Source organism: Canis aureus, chromosome 25, assembly GCF_053574225.1.
Source record: "Canis aureus isolate CA01 chromosome 25, VMU_Caureus_v.1.0, whole genome shotgun sequence".
NCBI classification, from domain to species: Eukaryota; Metazoa; Chordata; class Mammalia; order Carnivora; family Canidae; genus Canis; species Canis aureus.
The window spans coordinates 13761188-13785506 of record NC_135635.1 but is presented as its reverse complement, the minus strand read 5'-3'; the positions used below and the strand labels follow the sequence as shown (position 1 = coordinate 13785506).

General features: G+C 36.1%; 1 long non-coding RNA gene across 1 annotated transcript in view; it reads right to left on the bottom strand.

Moving 5' to 3' along the window:
* Positions 1–825: 825 nt before the first annotated feature.
* The window catches only part of LOC144297605 (uncharacterized), an 82203-nt gene continuing 58709 nt past the window's right edge, over positions 826–24319 (bottom strand). Inside the window, exons 3-5 of the long non-coding RNA XR_013364566.1 lie at positions 18446–18633; positions 2093–2221; positions 826–1156 (exon numbers count right to left, since the gene is read on the bottom strand). This is a non-coding gene — a long non-coding RNA (uncharacterized LOC144297605). The remainder of the gene's footprint in view (positions 1157–2092; positions 2222–18445; positions 18634–24319) is intronic.

Genomic DNA, 24319 nt, shown 5'->3' with positions numbered 1-24319 from the left:
GGTAAACAGATTTGTCAGCTGCCACTCTTTTAGGCCAAATTTACATTCAAATCCGTAAAGTAATAAAAATGCTATTGCTAATATTAACCATTCTACCGGAAGTAAGCAATGTGACAAATAAGTCAAAAGACAGGTAATTAAATTAGGTCCTGTTTTGAATCTCTGCCATCCTTTGCAGAGCTCTCCGGGAGATGAGTGAAAGGAAAGCAGTCAGGCTTCCCCAGTTACCAGCTGGAATCCTCCACCCAATCTGCTCTCATCTCAAGGCTGGGAGGAAATCTTCCTCTCTCAGTCTCCTTCATTGGCCAAGGCTGTCCTTTCTTGCTTAAGAAGTTGGCTGACCTAATAATGCTTTTCAGTTTAAACATGTTTAAACATTTCCTTGGCTGCTAGTTGTCTAATCTGTTACTGAGAAGAAATGCCTCAGCAGAATTTCAGAGAAATGACGTTTCCCAGGTATTGACAAGGAAAATGTTGATGTGCATGTTACCATGGAGTTTTTGTGTCTGCTTACAGTTGCATTCCTTCGATGGCAGGTAAAGAACAGTCTAATTATGTGCAAAAAAGCAACACTTCATGTTGGCAAGGTAGTTCATTAGACTTTGAAATATCTCCGTAAATCAGTTGTTTTCTTACTCTACTGCAAGCTCGCAATATATCTGCCTTAAACAATATTACTATTTACAAGAGCAGGATCCTGTTATTATAAAGCTGCAGAGATTTTGTGATGCAAATCATATATTTCTTTTTTTTTTTAAAGTATCTTGGGAAAGAATAAGATTCCATTCATGAGAAAACTCTTTATTTTTACTTATTTTTTGTTGATACAAGCATGTTTTCAGTGGTTCAATAAGAACATACTATAAATACTACTACACAGAGTTAATAAAAAACATATCATGTCTGTACATTCATTCAACAAATGGCCAAGACAGGCCATGGGTTTTGTCTCCTGGAAGGACTGTCCTGGACATGCAGGACGTGGACGGCTTCAGGACGGAGACCAGTCAATGGAAGCAGGAACGGAAGCCCTGGGTGAGGGCAGTGCTAACCACAGCTTGTGTTCTGAGGCAATGTCTCAAAAGCAGTTTTGTTGGAAATTACTTCATTTGCTAATAATTTAGGAAAATCTTCATTTTGTTTCTGATCCAAGAATCTGGAAAATCAAAATCAACAGACAGCCACTTGTGAGAGGAGGCAAGGTGGGTGACGTGCAGGGTGGTTGGTTCCATAGGAGACTCAGACCCAGGTCTCTCATGAGGCTCAGAAGCAGGCGCTGCCCATCTGGTTACACTCAGATGAGAAAACTCTTTATTAGAAGAAAATATTCTGATATTTTTAAGTATTCTATAGGTAATACTATCTCTTTGATAAGAAAAGATCATCACTGATGCTCTTTGTGGCTGCTCTTCCTAAGGACAAGAATATAATGCCAGATGTTTTTATTTCCTGTTATCTCATACACTGCTGCTTTCACATGTCAAATTTCTATTAACTTGAAAGGTGGCACTGAACCCAGAATAAATATGTGTGTAAGGAGAAAATAAGGATAGTCACCACAGATGTGGAAAAAATGTATTAAACACACATCTATGCATTGTAGCCCTATCTTTTATTTTCAATCTATAGCTTTAGTACAGATTGAGGAAAGTGTGTGTTGATGAATAAACTGTAAATTAATTGTTGCTATTTAAAAACAATACACCTATAAGTTAATAGATAAATAAAACCACACTAGTGGCTACAAAATGAAAAGTACAAATGGCCCTCTACCCTTCTCCACACCCCTCCTACTTCTACCAGGACCATCCCCAAGAAGCAAAGAGGGGGGCAGCCTGGGTGGCTCAGCAGTTTAGCGCTGCTTTCAGGCCAGTGTGTGATCCTGGAGAGCCAGGATCGAGTCCCAGATCAGGCTCCCTGCATGGAGCCTGCTGCTTCTCTCTCTGCCTGTGTCTCTGCCGCTCTCTCTCTGTCTCTCTATCTCTCATGAATAAATAAATAAAATATTTTTTTAAAAAAAGAAAAGAAGCAAAGAGGGTCAGTGATTTCTGCTTTTAGTTGTTTGGATGGTTATCATCAAGCTTGTTTTTACCTTTTAGCTAAAGGAACTTTAGTTACAGGGTCTTCCATGTGCAAAGTTCTCTGCCGAAGCCCTAGGAGTGGCTTTGGAGTGGATCCAGGTTATGCAGAGCCTAAAATTTATATGTTAGGGAAGATACACCTTAAAAAAAAAAAAAAAAGAAACACACAGTTACAAAACGGCTACTGCTCTTCCAGGTGCCTTGGAACTAGTCCTTGCAAGTAAAGATTCCCAAAGCTTAAGCTTTATTTGTTTTAGGGTCAATTCACTCTGGGTTGTCATTTTTAGATTTATCGACAACATTAGACAAGATCTGTTGATAGCCTACTCAGAAGCATGCCTACCCTACCTATAAATTTCTCTTTCCCCATTTACCTTCTGGTTTTAGTTGTGCTATTGTGTTATTATATCGATAACCAAGGTTTATGACAGTCACTAAAATTATGTGTCCTACTCTTTGTGGGTTCTTTCCAAAAGCCAACAAACAGCAAATACAATATTACTACATAAATTATATTTTCTATTGAATCAAACAATGTGGTTGAAGGCCTAAAGAAGTATATGTAATCTTGTATCATTAGATTTTCCTACTTTATTTTTTTTTTTAATTTTTTTTTATTTATCTATGATAGTCACAGAGAGAGAAAGAGAGAGAGGCAGAGACATAGGCAGAGGGAGAAGCAGGCTCCATGCACTGGGAGCCCGACGTGGGATTCGATCCCGGGTCTCCAGGATCGCGCCCTGGGCCAAAGGCAGGCGCCAAACCGCTGGGCCACCCAGGGATCCCTAGATTTTCCTACTTTAAAGGGAATCTTCCAAGCACCTTATATGTATGATATTCTTAATTTCTCTCTAGATTTTTTTTTTTTAGCAAAACTTTTTCTGGGTAAGACTTTGCTGGCCCCTTTTTTTGAATGTTTGCTTTCACTTGCTGTATTTCTTTACACCTCCCTGGATTAACCCTTCAAGTAATTTTTCGATACAGTTTTGTAGGAGGTAGAGTTCACCAATGCCCTTCAAAATTGAATGACTTCACAGACAATTGCTGGTTTCAGAAAGTGTTCTTTATGCAAAAATTTCAAAGACAAGTTTCATTTAGTTATCCCTTCTGGACTTTATCATAATAACAGGTCTTTAAGATAAGTTTCAAAGAAAATTATGGGAATGAAGGAAAGTGTGCTATGTATGCATAATGAGGTAATGTTTAATCCATCTTAAAATAAATACCATTCTGAAATGGAGACACCCTTTGTAATTGCTAAAAGGCATGCATTTATATGGACAAAAGCAAAGAGGAAAAAGTAGATGTTACACAACTCACCAAAAGAGTTACAATTTTCTAAAAATCGAAACATTTTTCCTAAAGGGTTCTTCTTCCTTTTTGTTTTCTCAGTATTCAGGTTAAGAACAGCCCTGCCTTGTGAACAATCAACAAATGCTCAGAATTCATATCGCAGAATGACTTCAGCAGTAGAATAAATACTCCTTCAACAATTCAATATACTAAAAGTAATAACCCTTTTCTATTGAGGCTTTTTGTGAAATAAATTGTTTATACTCTGCAAGTTGAGGAAAATAAGCCATTCTACTACATTTTTAATACTCTTGGAAATGCTACCTTTACAGTATCTAAAAGAGGCTCTATGTTCATCTTGGTAATTTCCTTAATATTTTCAACAATCATTACTGCTGGTGAAAGATGAGAATACCATTCTATGTAACTTTTTAGATGTGTGTGCAAAAAAAATGTGTTCATGACTCATTATTCCATGGGTACCCAATGATTCCAAATCTCTCCCTCATAGTAGTGAGTAGATTTGAGTAAATACAAGCTGACCTGGCCAAGATGATTGTTTTTTATGTGCTTATTGTTAGTCTAAATTGCTGTCCAGTGGAGAACTGTGCTTTTGCAATAGTCATGAGTAGGCTGAAGCAGGATTTAAGAACTGCTTTGGCACTAGCTGAGCTTTATGTTCATTTCCCATCCCTGACTTTCCCAACACCTCACCCTTTACCATTGTATCCATTATTATTGTGTTTTGAATCTATCCATCAATTTAGTACATAGCCCTGTGCTATGTCATATGAAGGAACCCCAAAGAACAATAATAGAAATGCCCAAGTAGTTTATACTCAAGTGGAAGCAATGTTCCTGGTGGAATTAGAGAACACTGATGCTGAATTGTGTGGTGTGGACTGGCAATACAACAGGTATTTGGAGAAAGCAATGATCACTCTTGGTTGTAATTGTATATAATTTAGGGTTCTTTGATTGCTAGTGAACAGGAACTGATTCTATAACGGAAGAAGAAAAGTTTATTGGAGGGAGATCATGATATCCTTATAAAATCTAGAGGAAGACTAGGATGCTACCCACAGAAATGACATAATCCAAAAGCTGAGCTACCTGAACTTCTTGATTATACTGTAAGAATGTTGTCCCAGGAATAAGTATATTCCATCTGTTTTTCTGTGTCGTCCTACTTCACTCACATATGAAAATCACAGGAGCTACAATGTGACTGTTTGGATTTAAGTTAAATAACAACTCCTTGGCAGTGGTAGACAGGGACACCTTGATTTACAATCCACAACAACTCTATGCGGACTGCTGCTTTTGCCTATGATGGAATAATACAACAGTCAGTTGTTTGAAAGCAACAGGCTGTGAATTAGCTCTCTGTTCCTCGGTACACCTCCGTTCTTAATTTGGAATCACAAAACGACAACCCAAAGACTACAAATCTAAACAATTTTCTCACAATATTTACTAGTGTAAATTGAATGATTCAATTTCCTGTTCCAAACTGGTAAACAACCTAAAGCAACAGGATTTGAATCGGAATTCTGGCTTAGGTTGTTTGATTTTGGATAAATTACTTCCTATAACCCTTCAGTTTCCAATTTTGCAGTGTTTTTATGGGGATTGGGGCCAATTCACCTAAGAACCTACCACAACAGATGCCCAAGATAAATGAAGGAATTGTATTATTATTGAATGAGCAAATGCATCTAGAATAAGCATAACCAATGAAGTAGATAAAGTTACTTTTCTGTTAAATAAAATCTCCTATTTTACACCTGCTAAAAATTATTAATTCAATGCATCCCTTTCAGATTCTTATTGAATGAGAAAAAGCATTAACTATTTTAAATAGAAAGAAAACAAAGACAGGAATTTTCCTGAAATGGTTCATGGGAAGAAAATTTCATATAACCTAGTCTTGTATTTTGAGACATGTTCACCCATTTGTTTCTTGGTTTTTGTGTGTGTGTGTGTTTTAAGGTAGTTGATGATTTGGGGTCAAGTTTACAAAAGGATAACATATCACCTGCTAATGGTAATTAGACTATCTGTGACTTTGATCAGCGCTCTGTTACCATATTTAATGTCATATTCTAAGTATCTTATTGGTAATCTGTATGTTGTTTGAGCAGTTAGAGTCCTGAAATCTAACAATAGGCAAAGAAAGTCACTTTGTAATGGAGGTGATAATTACTACTGATTTTTACCATGAGGAACTAGGTTTCCTGCTACAAAACGAAGGCAGGGAGATATATGTGGGGCCTATAGAGTGTCTAGAGATGTTCACTAGGTGTCAGGGACATTGCCTGGTGAAAATTGTGGATGGAAAATTGCAATGACCACAGCCTGACGAGCACAAGGAAATCAGATGCAGCACTGGGGGACCTCAGCTCATTTCACTAAATTTCTTACATTTTATCTTTTCAGATTCCAGCTCACCACCATATTAAAGAGGATTCTGTAACTGACTAGATTTAATGGAAGGGAAAAGGAGATATGAGTGGTAGGCAGACAGAATGGACTGCATTGGAACAACTCTTGTGTGCCTCTTCTAATCCTCTTATTTTGATTTTAGCTGTGGAGACTAGTTACCGTGAAGTCCTCAAGCAGATGCATTTAGGTACAATCTGTAGGTACATTGCCTCAGGCCAACACTAGGCACCTCTTTCTTCCTGCTAGAGGGCTTCTATTAGGCCTACTCATTAGATATTGCAGAACTCTCTTAGCATTCATGCTCCTGTAACTAAGAAGATCAGAGGTGTTAATGCCCTGTGGCCTAGCCCTTGAGCAATGGAGATGAGAGATAATTGATAAATGCTTTCTTCTTTTTCCCCTAGTGGATGGTTCTGAGATGCAATGCATTTCATTAGGCCTTCAGATGTTTGCAGGACTGAGTTCCCTGTCATCCAAAAGTGGTGGCCAAATCAATGTGGATTCCTCCACTGGCTTTCTCTTCTTCCCCATTTTTACTCTGACTCTCAATTGCTGTTCCCTGGGATCACATTCCCAAATAAATTACTCTCAAGTGTGCTTTTCACTCAGATGCTACTTTTGGAAGAAACTGGATTGAGATAAGAATATAATTTGTGAAAAAAAAGAATAAAATTTGTATTCATTGAAACCTTATTAGAAACTTATTGTGAGAAATCTCACAGAGGAAGACATAGACATGGTCAGAAGCACATGAGAAAGTGCTCCGCATCAGGGAAATACAAATCAAAACTACAATGAGATACCACCTCACACCAGTGAGAATGGGGAAATTTAACAAGGCAGGAAACCACAAATGTTGGAGAGGATGTGGAGAAAGGGGAACCCTCCTGCACTGTTGGTGGGGATGTGAACTGGTGCAGCCACTCTGGAAAACTGTGTGGAGGTTCCTCAAAGAGTTAAAAATAGATCTGCCCTACGACTCAGCAATTGCACTGCTGGGGATTTACCCCAAAGATACAGATGCAATGAAATGCTGGGACACCTGCACCCCGATGTTTCTAGCAGCAATGTCCACAATAGCCAAACTGTGGAAGGAGCCTCGGTGTCCATCGAAAGATGAATGGATAAAGAAGATATGGTTTATGTATGCAATGGAATATTACTCAGCCATTAGAAATGACAAATACCCACCATTTGCTTCGATGTGGATGGAACTGGAGGGTATTATGCTGAGTGAAATAAGTCAATTGGAGAAGGACAAACATTATATGGTCTCATTCATTTGGGGAATATAAAAAATAGTGAAAGGGAATAAAGGGGAAAGGAGAAGAAATGAGTGGGAAATATCAGAAAGGGAGACAGAACATGAGAGACTCCTAACTCTGGGAAACGAACTAGGGGTGGTGGAAGGGGAGGTGGGCGGGGGGTGGGGGTGACTGGGTGACGGGCACTGAGGGGGACACTTGATGGGATGAGCACTGGGTGTTATTCTATATGTTGGCAAATTGAACACCAATAAAAAATAAATTTATAAAAAAAAGAAACTGTGATACTGTAACACAAGATATTTATTTTTCTCACTTTTAAACAGATAAACTTATTAAAGTCAATAAAGACAAAGACGAAACAAAACATTTACTTTACAAATATTAAATATATCTAGATGATTTTAAAGTAGATATGTATTTCACCTATAAACATATTAATTTGTATCTCTAATATATAAGGCCTTTGAAAAATATAATAATCTCATTACCATATTTCTAAAACTAATATTTTAATATTATCTAATGCCTAATATACATTTAGGTTTCCCTAGGTATCTCATAAGTGTCTTTTTATAGTTAGTTTATTAGAGTCAGGATGTAATAATGTTGCACATTTTATTTTTATTTTTTTAATTTTTTTTATTTATTTATGATAGTCACAGAGAGAGAGAGAGAGAGAGAGAGAGGCAGAGACAGAAGCAGGCTCCATGCACCGGGAGCCCGACGTGGGATTCGATCCCGGGTCTCCAGGATCGCGCCCTGGTCCAAAGGCAGGCGCCAAACCGCTGCGCCACCCAGGGATCCCATTTTATTTCATCAATATATATCTTGTGATTCTCTTAATCTGTAGCAAGTCTTTCTTTCCTTCCTTGTTTCCTTCCTTCTCTTTCTTTTTCTTTCTTTCCACTTGTTTATTGAAGAAATTGGATCATTTGTCCTATAGAATTTTCCACATTCTGGGTTTGGATGATTGTTTCTTCAAAGTTCACTTTAAACACCAACCCTTTATAAAATATGTAAGCATCGTCCCTAAAAAGTTTGTTCTGCAAAATTTGTTACTGATTACTCTGGGAATGGTTTCTATCTCTGTGTCCTTGGTGCTGAATTTCTGATTTCCAACTTGAGTGCTTTGCATTCTCTAATGAACTGAGGCAAGGGAAAGCTCATTTCCTGTTCACTTGGAGGAAAAAGTGCTTCTTGTATTTGTGCTGAAAATGTATTTCTGCATTGAGTTGTATTTGGTTATTTATATCATACCTCATTCCATAATGATTTGAGGTATCATACAAATGTACATATAAATCAATTTTAAAACAATGTGTAAATAATTAAGGGGAAAAGGAACACTAAGATAGGAGAAAATAGGTATAAAACTTCAGGTGTCACTCTGAATAGAATGATGGATGCCAAGATACTTCATGTAAAACACTACTGGTCATTCTCTATGATTGTAACATATCAATGGTAGTACTGTTTTTACACTACTGTACACCAGGGCTTGTAACCATGCCTGGTCCAAGAAGAAGTAAAAAACTAGTCATTGACTGGCTACTTAACTAATTATGCCCAATCACACAGTCTTTATATGTGATTGAAGCTACATGAGCCATACAGATAATATGGACATAACTTCTATTATGTATGCATCTTGGTTCAGTCTTTCTGGGAATATGAAGACATTGAGAGTAGATAGCATGTAAGAAGAAGTTCAATAGGTTTCAAAGGTTTAGGTTTGAGGGTAAGACAGGAGAGAAAATTATTTCTAAAGTCTGGAAGTAACGATTAACTATATTCCTTCCATTAAAGAAAAAATCATATTTATATACATGTAGTTTTATACATTGCATTTATAATAGCATTGTAAGAATAAGGAGCAACTCCAAGATGAAGTGGTGACTTGACATTTTACCTTAGTCACTGGGAAAAACACATCCTGTGATAAAGAACAGCGGTCTTCAGATTATATTCATAGAAGTAATTTGGAGCTGAAGATCATACATAGAAGACACTGAAATATTTAAGATTGGAACTATATATTTCTCTAAATGATGCCTAGATCTTAACATAGGAAACAAATAATTTAAAGCTAATATAAAAACATTATAAAACAAAAAAAATAGATCATTTTTTAAAATTAAAGAAAACTGAAACACAATGAAAGTATTACAAAAATATATTCAGACAAAAAATTCGGATAAAATAGGATTTTAATTTTTAGATGTAATAAAATGAATCCACAATTTTGTCTCTTATTAGAATCATTGACGTTTTCAGTAGGATTAAATAAAATTGACCTATTAACAAGAGTCCTTTAAAATGTAAATTGCTATGTTAATATAACATGAAATGATCAATTCTTATTCTGTACTTGGCATTGTCAGGCACTGGAGGCAAGGAAAAAATAAACAAATGAATAAACCAACAATAGCATTTGATTCTGGTCTGAGAGCTGCTGACAGGAGGCCCCTGCCATTGTAACAGTGTAATCAACTTTTCTGAGAGTCTCTTGTCCCTTTGCCTCATTATTTGGATCAGGATATTCTGGTGGCCAGAGATTTTTATGCCCATGCCCATACAAATATTTACCAAATGAATATCAACTCAAGCTCAAATATTTTTTCCATCGGAGCATACTTATATGACAGATTGCAAAAATGAGGAAAGTGAAATTATCTAAAATGTAATGAAATGACTTCTGTAGTACATGAAGCCTTCTTGTCTAAAAATTAACCAGATTCAAACCCAAGCATTAGTAGGTTCAATTTATGAAAGAGCATTTCAAGTAGCAGGACAATAATTCTGGGTTAATGTTACAATATTGTTGGCTGTATATTCAAAGCAAAACAAGTTTAGTTAATTCAGTTCATTTCTATATTCATTAATTCAACAAATTTGTCTTGCTCACTACTATACCCAAATGCTACACTTAGTTCTAGGACCGCAGAGGAAGGTGAAGCAAATTTCTTTCCCTCAAGAGTTGACAATTTAGTAGAGGAAATAAAAGCAAATCTAGGATTACAATATACTCTGATATAAGCTGAGTTAGGAAGAGGTATGTAGACACAGCTTTAGGTGAACAAATAAGGTGGATCAAAGTTGGCCTGAGCCTATGCCTTGAGAGAATTGGGGGAGGGGTAAGAACAAAGAACCTTTCATGGGGGTAGTGGTACTCTTGCTTATTTTAATGGGTAAGAGAAAAGTAATAAGAGAGTATTCTAAGAAAAGGAAAACTGCATTTTACGTTGGAGGAAATCTAATAAATTCCATTGGACTGGAGTGATTATTGGGAATGATGGGAGTGGAGAATATAGTGGAAAGTGGGAAGGGGTAGTATGAGAATCTTGAGACAAGTATAAACTCTATTTTGAGAGGCATTGATGGATTTTAGGTAAAGGTGTGACATGATGAGGTTTTAAAACTAGAAAGATGACTCTGGAGCAGTATGGAGATTAAATTGTGGAGATTCATCATGCCCTGCCCCTGAGTGACAGGGCAACTGGTTGGAAATTAATGCAGTAAACCAGTTTTGAACATGAAACACAGCATGATGAGGGAGACTAGTCATAAGTGTGGTAGGGGGAGAACTTGACAGGACCAGTAGCTGATATCATGTAGGAGAGGAAGGAAAAGAAGTCAAGGGTGGTGCTCAGACTTGAAAAGCTGGGTGAATGGTGGTACCTTTCACTGAGATAGGAAACATCTAAGGAGTGGAAGATGGGGGAGAAAATGCAGAATTGAATTTCGTAATTGAGTTTGAGATGTGCTGTCCAATTATAGATGTTTAGTAAGGAGTTAGATACATGGGAAACATCAACACTTGAGATGAAAACAGAAAGAAAAGTACATGAGAGAAAGTGCAAAGAAGTGAGAAATGTAGAGAACTGAGAGAGCATAGTGTCACACAGACCACTGTAGGAAAGTTTCAAGAATAAGATTCCATAAAATCATCACAAGCAGAGAGAGGTCAAGTGAGAAAACAAGACATATCTGTTGGCCTTCATTGCCTCAGCATGAGTAATTTCAGTAGAAGCCACATTCTAGTAGATGAGAGAGGGAATCATGGTGAGAAAGTGAAGATGGGATGTCAGTCCTCTTTAAAGAAGTTGGGCTATGAAGTACAGTAGAGATCTTAAATATTAGCAGGGTGGGACATAGGAGAGGTAAGAAAAGGGATTTTGATTTTTGATTTTTTTATTTTCAAAGTGTGAAAATGCTGAGGGGAAAGAACCTACAAAATTTGAAGATAATGGCACTGAAGAGAAAATGATTGATAGCAAGTCCCTAAGGATCAAGAGGCCATGGACAAAAGACCCACGTTTGTAGAAGGAAGGACATGAAAAGAGAGGACAAACTGAAGACATCGAGCTTAATTAGATAATTCTCTTAGTCAAGCGAATGGCTATGTTTGACCTGTCTGATATGGTCAGGTAGATATGGTGTTGGAGTTTGATGTCTTGTCAAGAGAGAAGAAACAGCAGCAGCTGGCACCACAGTAAGAAACATAGTGGATGGGTTATTGATTATCTTAAAATATCTTGTAACAACTTTTGTCTAATACTCGCAAAGAGCTATTAATAATCTTACCCATTAAAAAAAAACACTGTCATTCTTACTTAATGAAAATGTATTCTCTGCCACAGCTGCTAATATCTTATCAACATCTGTCCATGCCTTCTGGAAAAGTTTGTTTTCCAAATGAAACTAGAATAACAAGCCTGACATTTAATATACTTAATATGCAGTCTGTCTCATGATGCATCAATGAATTTATTTTCAATATGAAATCTGGATGAAAATCTTTGGGTTGTAAAAGGAAATTACAAGTATAAACATATTTTAAATATGGTTCCATAAATAACAATGTTATGAATTTATTAATAGGGTTACATCTGAAGCCTTGTGTTAGTGTCTTTTGTAAGTATGATTTTACTTTAATAATGAAAGGTACTTTGTAGATTCAATTATATGTTTGAATTTTCCATTGAATTATTTATATAAAAGTCATTTGCTGTGATGGTTGCACAATGATGTGAATGCCCTTAATGGCATTGAACTTTACATTTAAAAATGGTTAAAATGGTAAATTTATGTTATGTACATTTTACCACAACAAAAAAAGTCACTTGCTATGTAATTTAATATTATTTAGGTTGGACAATTTCTTTATTGTGAAAATAAAATATGAATAGTGAATTAGAAACTTTGATGTTGCAATGAAAGGGCAATTGAGTGTTAAATAGTATGTGAGTACATCAGACAAAGGTCAGAAAAGAATGAATATCTCTACCCACCTCTATTACCCTCTGTTGGTGTACTTTAAGAAAATATATTTGTAAAATTATGCCCCCCTCCAAGCCCCATAGCTAATGAGGACAATAGCTTAAAAAGAATGCAATTTTTCATAAAGTAATAAAGGAAAATATGAAAGAAACACAGGCATTCCCCAAAAAGCTGATCCCTTTTCTCAGAAGCTTCCTCTCCTTGTTATCTTGGAAGGTAACATGGTTGGCAAGAATATACATTTGATATGCTTAGGATTTAGAAACCAAATATTTGAGCTATGGGGTTTGTCTTAGCCCATTTGGGTTTTTATAACAGTCCCAAACAAATTTTGGAGCTACAGACTCATTAGCAGTTACTCTCCATTTCCCCTGAGTCCCCACTTATCATAGCCAACCATTGATTTACTTTCACTTTTTATAGATCTATTCCAGATATTTCATAGAAATAAAATCATATAATATGTGGTCTGACTGGCTTATTTTGCTTAGCATAATGTTTTCAATGTTCATCTACATTGTTCCTTTTTATTGCCAAATAATAACCCATTTATGGATATACTACATTTTATTTATCTGTTAATCTGCTGATGGGCATTTGGGTTGTTTCTACTCTTTGACTATTATGAATAATGCTGCTGTGAATATTAATATACATGTTTTTTTGCATGGACATATGTTTTCATTTTGGGGGGACATTTTCCTAGAAGTGGAACTCCTGATAGTTTTATGTTTAACCCTTTGTAGAATTGCCAGATTGTTTTCCAAAGTGGCTACACCATTTTATATTTCTACCAGCAATGTGAGAGTGTTCTAATTCCTCTGAATTTTGCTGACACTCATTATTGTGTCTTTATTTTAGCCATCCCAGTCAGTTGGAGGTGAGATTTCAGTATAAGTTTGATTTGCATATCTTTGATGGCTAATGAATTTGAACATCTTTTGCCATGTTTACTGGACATTTGCCTATTTTCTTAGTAAAAATGTCTATATCACTTGTTAAAGTTTTAAATTGGGTTGTACGTTATTGAGTTGTAATAGTTGCTTATATATAGAAAGACTAGCTCCTTATCAGTGCATGATTTGCAAATATTTCCCCTCATTCTGTGGGTTGTTTTTTCACTTTTTTGATGGTATTCTTTAAAGCAAAAAACGTTTAATTTTGATGAATTCCAATTTGATGTTTCGTTTTTTTTCTTTTGTCATTTGTACTGTGGTGTCATATCTAAGAAGACATTGACTAACCCAAGGCCGTGAAGATTTACTCCTATATTTTCTTCTAAGAGTTTTATAGTTTGAGCTCATAAATGTAGGCTATAATACATTTTGAATTGTTTTGTGTGTATATTGTGAGGAAGACATCCAATTTTATTCTTTTGTGGATAGATATCCAGCTGTCCCAGAATCATTAGTGGAAAAGGCTATTCTTCCAAAACATAGTTCTTCTTTTTCAAAATTATTTTGGCTCTTCTGAGTCTCTTAAATTTTGATATGAATTTTAGAATTAGACTGTCAATTTCTGAAGAAAACCCAGATAGGGTTTTTTTCTTTTTTTTTTTTTTTCCAGATAGGGTTTTCAAGAAGAATTGCATTGAACTTGTAGATCAGTTTGAGGACCCTATAATCTTAACAATATTAAGTCTTTCCCAACTATGAGCATGAGATGTCCTTTCATTCATTTATTTATTTTTAAAGATTGATTTATTCATGAGAGACACACAGAGAGAGAGAGAGGCAGAGACACAAGCAGAGGGAGAAGCAGGCTCCTCACAGGGAGCCAGCCCCATGAGGGATTCAATCCCGGATCCCGGAATCATCATGTCTTGAGCCAAAGGCAGACGCTCAACCACTGAGCCACCCAAGCGTTCGGAGATGTCCTTCCATTTATTTATATTTTGTCTTTTTTTTTTTAATTTTTTATTTATTTATGATAGTCACAGAGAGAGAGAGAGAGAGAGAGGGAGGGAGGCAGAGACACAGGCAGAGGGAGAAGCAGGCTCCATGCACCGGGAGCCCGACGTGGGATTCGATCCCGGGTCTCCAGGATCACGCCCTGGGCCAAAGACAGGCGCTAAACCGCTGCGCCACCCAGGGATCCCCATTTATTTATATTTTGTAGTTTTCTATATATACAAGTCTTTTGTTCCTTTCATTAAATTTGTTCGTAAGGATTCTATTCTTTTTGATGCTATGGTAAATAGAATTGCCTTCTTAATTTCATTTTCAGATAAAACATTGCTAATGCATAGAAATACAATTAATTTTTGTATATTGATATTTTACTTAAGGAAATATAGAAAATTTATTTCATTTCATTCTATTTTATGTGGATTTTTGTACAGTTATATGTTTTTAGAACTATCTTCATAATCATGATCCTTAGAAATTTGAATGATCTGAATGATGTGTTAACAGGTGGCCTAGCTGCCTTTCATATAAATCCTGCACCTACTAATGCTTTATATCAGACAGTAACATGTTGGTTTAGGAAACGGGTTCCCCAAACTGACAGTTCTTCAGAAATACCTGGGGAATTAAAAAAATATATATATATTCTGCCTTTTCATCTTATATGGGCTGGATCAGAATCTTTGGGGGTGGAGGCTGGATTCTGTGTTTTAACAAATATACTGTTAGTTTGATGCAGTCTATCTGTGAGCTTTTTTTTTTAGACTATTTATTTATTTATTTATTTATTTATTTATTTATTCATTCATTCATTCATGATAGAGAGAGAGAGAGAGAGGCAGAGACACAGGCAGAGGGAGAAGCAGGCTCCATGCCTGGAGCCCGATGCAGGACTCGATCCCGGGACTCCAGGGTCACGCCCTGGGCCAAAGGCAGGCGCTGAACCGCTGAGCCACCCAGGGATCCCCTATCTGTGAGCTTTTATTTAGGAAACAGTACGTTTTGAATCTGTGAGGCAAATATATTCTTGCCTTAAGAACTTACCTTTGGTGGACCTGTCAAAATGCAGTTTTTTGATTCATCCAAACATTTTTCATTGTTTGCAATGAAAAAAAAAAACTGAGCAGAATTAAAACACTGGTTTCATGTGACTGATACTCTAGTGTGTGGGCGGGAAGTCATATAATTAACATATAGGCGGCAAAAAGGAATTTTAGTAAAGCAGGTGAAGGGTTTAAAGATGACAGAGTTGCAGTTATAGATTGTGATCAGGGGAGGCCTTTCTGTAAAATGATATTTAAGCAGAAACCTAAATGAGGAGAGAAACTGAGTCATGAATATGCCTAAGAAAAAGAAATGTCCTGTGCAGAAAGAATAGAGAGTGTAAAGACCTACTGAGGAGGAGCATACTTAATGCTTTCAAGACCAAGAAGGCCAGTAGACTTGAGAAGGTGAGCAACTGAGAAAGTGGTAGGAAATGAGATAGAAAGATGAGGACATTCCACATTCACTGCAGGAGAGTCCATGCAAGGTTGTGTACAGAAGGGTCACACGATCTGATTTAGAGTGTTATGGGGAGAACTGATAGAAGGGTGGGCAGAAGACTGGCAATAGTCTTGATGTGTAGTTCTCAATGTGTGGTCTAAGGAACCCCAGGGGAATACCAAGAACCTTCCAGGGGTCCATGAAGTCAAAACTATCTTCATGGTAAGTAAGATGTTGTCTTTTTCACTGTGTTGATTTACACACTTATGGTACAAAAATAATAATAAGGAACATGCTGGCACCTTAGCATGGGTCAAGACAGTGGCACCAGACTCTATGAGTAGCCACTGTATACTCCACAACCATAAACTTACATCAAAATTAAATAATTAAATAAATAAATAGTCTGCTTTGCTTAAGTATATCCTTGATGAAGTAGTAGATATTATTGTTATTAAATCTCAACTCTACAGAACATTCTTGTTAATAATTCTGTATTATGAAATGGGAAGTACACATAAAGTTCTTTTGCTGTTTATGAAAGTATGATGGTTGTCTTGAAGAAAAGCATTTGTGCAAGTTGCAAGTTAAACTTGCCACCTTTTTTTTTTTTTTTTTTACACTGAACAGAGCATCATTAAGAGAAACTGATAGACAAATGATAACTATTCAGACTTGGCAAATATTTTCTTGCGAATGAACAAAGTGAGTTTGCTAATTCAGGGAAAACAATTGAAATTCTTGCTGGCAATGATTAACTTTGATTTTAAAGGAAGCATTAAGTTTTGGAAAATGGGTGCCTATCAGCATGAACTTGATGCTTCCAAATTTTTCAAACATTTTATTGAAATTGTGGGAATAAGTAAAACTATGCCAGTCTTTTTAACTAATTTTTTTAAAATATAGTTACTGTTCATAAGTACCTTATTTACACTCAAGTGCCATAGTTTATTATTGCTATTTTCAAAGAGTTAGAAAATTAAAGCAGAAGCTTTCATAGAACAAATACTGCATGATTTCACTTATATAAAGTATATAAAATAGTCAAAGTGAAGAATTGAAGGTATTTCTGGAGCCTAGGAGCAGGCGGAAATGGGGAGTTGCTATTCAACTGCTATAAAGTTCCATGTATGAAAGATGACTAAGTTCTAGAGATCTACTCTATAATTTTGTACCTATAATTAACCACACTGTAGTGTAAACTTAAAAATTTGTTAAAAGGGTAGATCTCATGTTAAGTGTATTCACCATAGTAAAAAAAAAAAAAAGAAAAAGAAAAAAAAAGAAAAAGAAAAAGGAAAGGGAAAAAAAAAGAGTCAAGAGTCAAAGTCACTTGTTGCGACTTTGGGAAATTAATCTCTCTGAGACTCAATTGCCTTATCTGCACATGAGGAAAATATCAACAAATCTTATTGGCTTGTTGTGAATATTAAATAAAACAAGGTAAAATATTTAAAGAACACAGTATAGTTACAAGCATAAAAATAGTACGTTATAGTAGTTGTCATTTAAGTATCCCTTCTTTTCAAGATTCTTTAAGTTTTGCTCCAGCATTATATCAAACATCGGAAACAAAATGTTTGTACTATAATATTTTAGATATGTCTTTTCTATGCTACAATATATTACAATATGCTTCCTTGAACCTTATAGAGATTAGTTCCCGGTATGTGCCCTGGACAAATGAAAAGGACTAAGTAATGTCTAATGTGTGCAACTGAATTCATTTAACACAGTCTAAATCTCAAAATATAGGAGAATAAAATTTAAAACCTTTACTCATCAAGTATTAAATCACTGGTGCAGATACAGGCACTCATTCATTCATTCATTCATTTCTTTGTGACAAATTCACTGAGGTCATACTTTGAGTCAGGCACTCCTAGGTACTGGTAACCCAAAGGTGGGCAATACAATCTGCCTCCAAATAATTTATGGTTGCTGAGTGAGCACCACAAATTCAAATAAGCCAGTGGAGTGTTACAGAAACCATGTAGAAAAGTCCAGAGTTGAAAGGGAGTTCCAAGGATAGTAAGTTAAGCCTGTGGGAGCTGAATGGTAGTCAGAGGAAATTTTCTAGGAGGTGGTGGGATAAATCTGAAAACATATATGTATTTGCCTGGTGGATCTTGGCAGTGGGGATTGAGGAGAGGATTCTAGGGAAAGAGGACAATGTAAGCAAAGTCACAAAGGTGTGAAATAGCATGACATAGTTTAGGAGATGCTGTTAAGTCGCATGTGATTAGAAGAGGATTTGAAGATGGGTGGTAAGATATAATCTGTGGCTAGAACAGGGAGGGCCTCATGTTTCCATATAAGTGAACCACTAAAAGACAAAATAAAGATCCATATCTACTCTCTCATTCCATCCAAATCCATTTAAGATATATTTCCAAGAAAAGTACTCCAGGGGCAGCCCGGGTGGCTCAGTGGTCTGGCACGGCCTTTGGCCCCGGGGCGTGGTCCTGGAGACTTGGGATCGAGTCCCGTGTTGGGCTCCCTGCATGGATGGAGCCTGCTTCTCCCTCTGCCTGTGTCTCTGTCCCTCTCTCTCTTTCTCTGTGTCTCTCATGAATAAATTAATTTTAAAAAATCTTAAAAAAAAAGTACTCCAGATTTCAAAAGTGTCTTTTAAATGAAAATTTAAAAGCTCTCTAACAGTACTTAAAAACAATCTGATACCTACTTCAAAACATGCGTGAGTATGGTGAGGAGATTTCCAAACACTGGATTGGAATTTATCTTTGTGACTCTCGGTGCTTTTGCCGGCAGTTCCACGATGAACATCTGCTTGAATCATTTTAGTTCTTATGAAATTTTGCTTATCCGCAGAGAGAAACACATGTTGGTTCAGCTCCAATATATAGTTTCTTCCTAAGATTTTGAAAAAAGAACAAAAAGAAGTTATTAAATTGATGCGGTACTTAAGAAACTTAAAAATATCAATGAAAGGAGATGTGTAGAGTTGAGCATTTGGAAATATTTTAAATTCCATGCACAGTAGGAATAATGATAATAGTAGTGATGACGGGGCCTTAACATAATTTCTGAAAACTTTTCTTGGTCATATTTTCCATTAGACAAGAGACTAATCTTTATTGCAAACAAGAGAAAACAAGAACAAAAACATCAATAAAATAAACTTTAGAAAGATATAACTGTATGATCCTTACACATGAAAAGGTTATTGAAGGCCTCAGTGAAATAGAGTACGTTGAGCTGAATATACTTAGCAAGAAAGCTCAATTACCCATGCAAAAGTTCTAAAGAAGAAAAGGAAAAGACAAGCTGATATAAGATGCCATGTTCCACCACTTTGAAGCTTTTCCTTTATTTTATTTTATTCTATTTATTTTATTTTATTTTATTCTATTTATTTTATTTTATTTATTTTATTTTATTTTAATTGGTCATTGTTTTTTATTTTTTAAATTTAATTTTATTTTATTGGAGTTCAATTTGCCAACATATAGCATAACACCCAGTGCTCATTCCATCAAGTGCCCCCCTTAGTGCCCGTCACCCTGTCACCACCCCCCGCCTACCTCCCTTTCCATCACCCCTTGTTCCTTTAGATCCTATATTCTTCTATCAGTGGCCTACTGAGGTCACTCAGAATCAGATCAGAAACATCAGTGTTTCTTATTGCGAGGGGAAAATTTCTCTTTGAGAACATTGAACACCTAAGTAGAATGGTATCTGAAATATATAAGTGGGCATACTTGTCACTTCAAAAGTAAATGGTAGATGTTCATCCACTTATTTATAGTAATTAATGAAGAATTAACTCAAGGATAAACAGGTTGACTAATGAAATAGAATAAGGAGTCAAGAATCAGATCTAGGTATAATTGGAAACTATGACAGAGTTACTCTTGCAGATAACTATGGATAGAAAGGGCTTTTAAAATAAATTATAAAAAGATAAAATAAAAAAGATTATGTTGGAGTAACTGATTATGGAAATGAAAAATATTGAAAATGAAGTGCTACCTTACATAAATAATGCATTATTTGTCTGTTACTGTGCAACAAAATGCGGCCCCAAATGTAGGGCTCCAAGCAATAATAAATATTGATTTCACACAGTTTATATAGGGCAGAAATTCAGGAGCAGCTTATTTGATGATTCTGCCTCAGAGTCTCTCAAGAGGTTGCAGTCAAAATGTTAACCAAGTGCTATAGTTTTCTGAAAGCATGACTGGGACAGGCATATCCACTTCTAGGACAGATTATCCATATGGCTGTTGTCAACCAGTTCCTCACTGACTCTTGGTTGGGGGAGGGGGGGTTCAGTTTTTAACTACATGGACTACGTTATATGTCTGTTTGAGCATTGTCACAGCTGGCTTCTCCCTAGTTGGTGATACAAGAGAGAGCAAAATGGAAACTACAATCCCTTTTATTATCTAGGTGCAGAAGTCAAATTCCATAATTTATTTTTTTTGAAGATTTTATATTCATTTGAGAAAGAGAGAGTGGGGGTGCAGAGGGAGAAGCAGACTCCCCGCTGATCGATCCCAGGACCCCAGGATCACGACCTGAGCCACCTAGTTGTTCCCAAATACCATCATTTCTGGTCCTATTTATTATCCAGGTTAGCTTATTCAACATGGGGTGATAACACACAAGGGTAGAATAAGAGGAAGGGATTTTTGGAGATCATCCTGGAAATTGCCTACCACATACACACAAAAAAATTATAGGTGGATGGGAGAATTCTATAATACTTTTATCTCAAAGCAAAGCTTTCTCAAACAAGAAGCAAAATGCTCAGATTATAGAGGACAAGATTGATTAATCCAATTACATTAAAAATAAGACTTCCATTTATCAAATGAGAACATAAAGAAGTGAAAAGCAACCACAAATAGAAGATATTGCAGCAAATTTAATTAAAATACATTAATATATAGAATATATAAAGAACTGTAAACTAATAATAAAAAGATAAAGAACTCAAGAGAAAAATGAACAAAATATTTAAGCAAGCTCCTCACAAAAGAATGCCCTATAAACACTAACTTCATTAGTAATCAAAATAATGCAATTTATATCCAAAGTGTGATACAATTCACTTGATTGCACATCCATTTGATTTGCAAAGACAAAAAAATCTGAGAACATCAACTCATGATGATGTGAAGCTACAGAAACCCTTACACATGGCTGGCAGACGTGTAATGGGTTGAACCATTTTGGATCACAATTTGTCGTTATGTAGTATAGTTGAGGATGTGAATACCCAATAACCCAGTAATTCCTCTTCTGAAGAAAATTATATGTATATGATTTATATATGTGTATATATATGATTGTATATGATTTATATATGTGTATATATGTGTGTGTGTGTGTGTATATACACACACACACACACACACACACACACACATTAAAAGACATGGACAAGGGGATCCCTGGGTGGTTCAGCGGCTTAGCGCCTGCCTTCCGCCCGGGGCGTGATCCTGGAGTCCTGGGATGAAGTCCCACGTCAGGCTCCCTGCATGGAGCCTGCTTCTCCCTCTGCCTGTGTCTCCCCCGCCCCCCGTGTCTCTCACGAATAAATAAATAAAAAATCTTTTAAAAAATGTACAAGTATCTTTGTAGAATCACTAATAGCAAATAACTGGAAACAATTCAAATGGCCAACAATAGAATGGTTAAAGAAATTATAGGATATTTATACTACTATACAGCTGTGGGAGGTTGGGTGTAAAGCTGAAGGGAGTTTTGAAAAAATAAATCAAAACAGAGAGGCACTATATCATATTTAAATGCCCATCAGTTAGGGGAAAGTTGATGTAGACAGATCAACCCTTCCATTTCTTCATTACACATGATGGGGAGGTAAAAGTGGGTGTGTATTTATTTAAAAAATAGTTGTTGTGTATCTACTCTCTGCGAGACCCTGCTGTTGATAAAAGGATGCAGGTAGATTTGAAAATTGGGTGATAGGAATTTGATAGAATATCTGGGTAAAGCCTTCCATTTCCTTCTGAGATAGATGGCAAAGTCATCTCATGAGAGTCAGGGAAAAGCTTGGGGCTTGAGATTGAAGGAGAAGGAAGAGTTCAAACTGTGTGGAAGACAGGAGAGTAAGCTAATGCAGGAAGCTAAGCAGTCAGGTTAGGCAGTGTTGAAAGTCCAGGTAAGGTTGTTGAAATTTATAACCAGAATTTCTAGTTCTTCAATTTTCTATAACGATGCTCAGAGCAAGTGTACTGTTCTAGGATTTTTTTTCCCAGCAGGTTGGGACAAAGAAATAACAGAGCAGAAGAATTGAGGACACTGGTAAGTGGTTGTTGGAAATGATGGAGGATGGATGCCAGTGAGTTTGAACATTCAGTAAATTTCTGAAGCAGAGTTTATCACTTAAGTGTATCCAGGCATCAAGTAATATTGTTACACATGCATCTGATGAGGAATATTGAGATTTAACATCACAAGTGCCCAAAACTTAATGCCCCATCAGAAGGAAACTGATCAATGAGAGATAGGCCATGGAAAGGATCTTGCAGATATGTTTTGCCCCTCCTATGCCCTGGCTGTTTGGAGATGCAAACAGTCTACTGTCCTCTGACACTTCAGTAGTGTTTCCTTGTAAGACTACAGGCAGGTCAGTAATGCATCCCTTCATATTTTCCTTTCTTCCCTCTCTGCTTTATTTTCTTTTTTACCTCTTTCTTGCTTCCCTGGAATTTGACTTCTTAATAAAACACCACAGAAGCTTTATTCATACTCTGATTTTATAGGGTACTCATGGGAAGAAAATTTTTTTGCTGAATTTGGAGGTCTTAGCAGCAATCCAGGAAGGGGAGGATAGGGAACAGATGAAACAGAAATGAGAAGATGAGAAAGGAACCAAATGGATAGTATGAAGCTGGGTTTTATTTGCAGTGAGGTAGCAGTGAAAAATCCTCAGCAGTGGATAGGATGCCTGACAGCTTTCTTTTTTCTTTTTTTCTGACAGCTTTTTAATAACTAGGATGTCTATTATTAGATGCAACATGGGCAGCCCAGGTGGCTCAGCAGTTTAGCGTTGCCTTCAGCCCAGGGCCTGATCCTGGAGACCCAGGATCGAGCCCTGTGTCAGGCTCCCTGCATGGAGCCTGCTTCTCCCTCTACCTATGTCTCTGTCTCTGTCTCTGTCTCTCTCTGTGTGTGTCTCTCACGAATAAATAAAATCTTAAAAAAATGTAACATGATGATCTTTCTTCAATGTAAAGTCTCTTCTACCCCTCTCATCCCCCCAAATTTAGTAAATAATATCATACACATATGTTTTTATTAATTTTCTTATTTTGTGGCACTATAGTAAATGACTGAGTTTCAAAGCTGGGTTAACATGACCTGTAATAGAAGTGATACTATTAGGTGCAAAGGTTATCCATCAGTTAAGCTAATTCAAAGGGCAAAAAGTTAGCAAACAGAAGGACCAAGAAAATGTTGGACCTATGCAATTTCCAGAAAACTGAAGAAAAGTCTTATACCGACAAAGGGATGAAATGAGATGATGGAGGAAATTTGATTCAGGCATTAGGGGGACTGGAGATCCCACATGTCATCCGGGCTACATGTAAAAACACATATTTTGTCAAGTAGTGTTCCTCATCAGAGGCTACTACTGTAATGATACTAATTTTTAGATGTCTCTAGAAACAAACAAATGCAGAAGTATTTTTTTTTTGGAAAAAAAGGATGCATTTGTTTCTTTAATCAGTAAGGATTTATGAGACTATATATTGATGTTAGAGTTGAATTATTATAGATGCTCCTTCTATATATGAGGTTTTGTTACTATGACTGTCAATACCTGGGAACTGCCACTTGAGAAAATATAGTTCTACGCAGCTGTATTAGGGATGTCATAAGCTATTCATAAAAATCTTTATTTTCATAAGGCAGTAGTTGGTGGTATCCATGCTAATTTTTTATAGGTAGTGTACTATTTTAAATAGGAGAAAAAAGCATTATGTCTACTAAGAAGATATACTGTAAAAGTTGGAACTTATTTCTTCTTGTTCTAGTAGTTATTTCTACTTCCTAATTCATTAAATGAGCAATCATTTTCAAGAACACAATTATGTACATTTAATATATATAGAAAAATGACAAAAATATTTCTGAAACCTTTAATAAGTCATACTTCATGCATGTCAGTGAAGCTCACAGATACCTGATAGTTCCTAAATCAAAGTGACAGTTGATGCTGCTTGTCATTTTTAGCATGATTCAAAATAGCTCATATAGAAGTGAATTATGAGCAATGCAATAGGGCTACACATATTCTTCCGGCAAATAATTTATGTGAAACAAATATACCTCATTTTTAATGTTTTGATTGAAAAAAGATTTCTTAGTGCAATGACCTAAGGTTATAGACTCATGCAAATCAAATACCATTTTAAATTGTTCTATTCATTTAAGAATTTACGTGATTTAGCTATATGGTTAATTCCTATCAGTAGGTAGGAAAACATCTTTCCATTTTTTACTAAGAGTATACAATATTACTTAACTTAAAAAAAAAACACCTTTTGTAAAGTGCTATTTGATA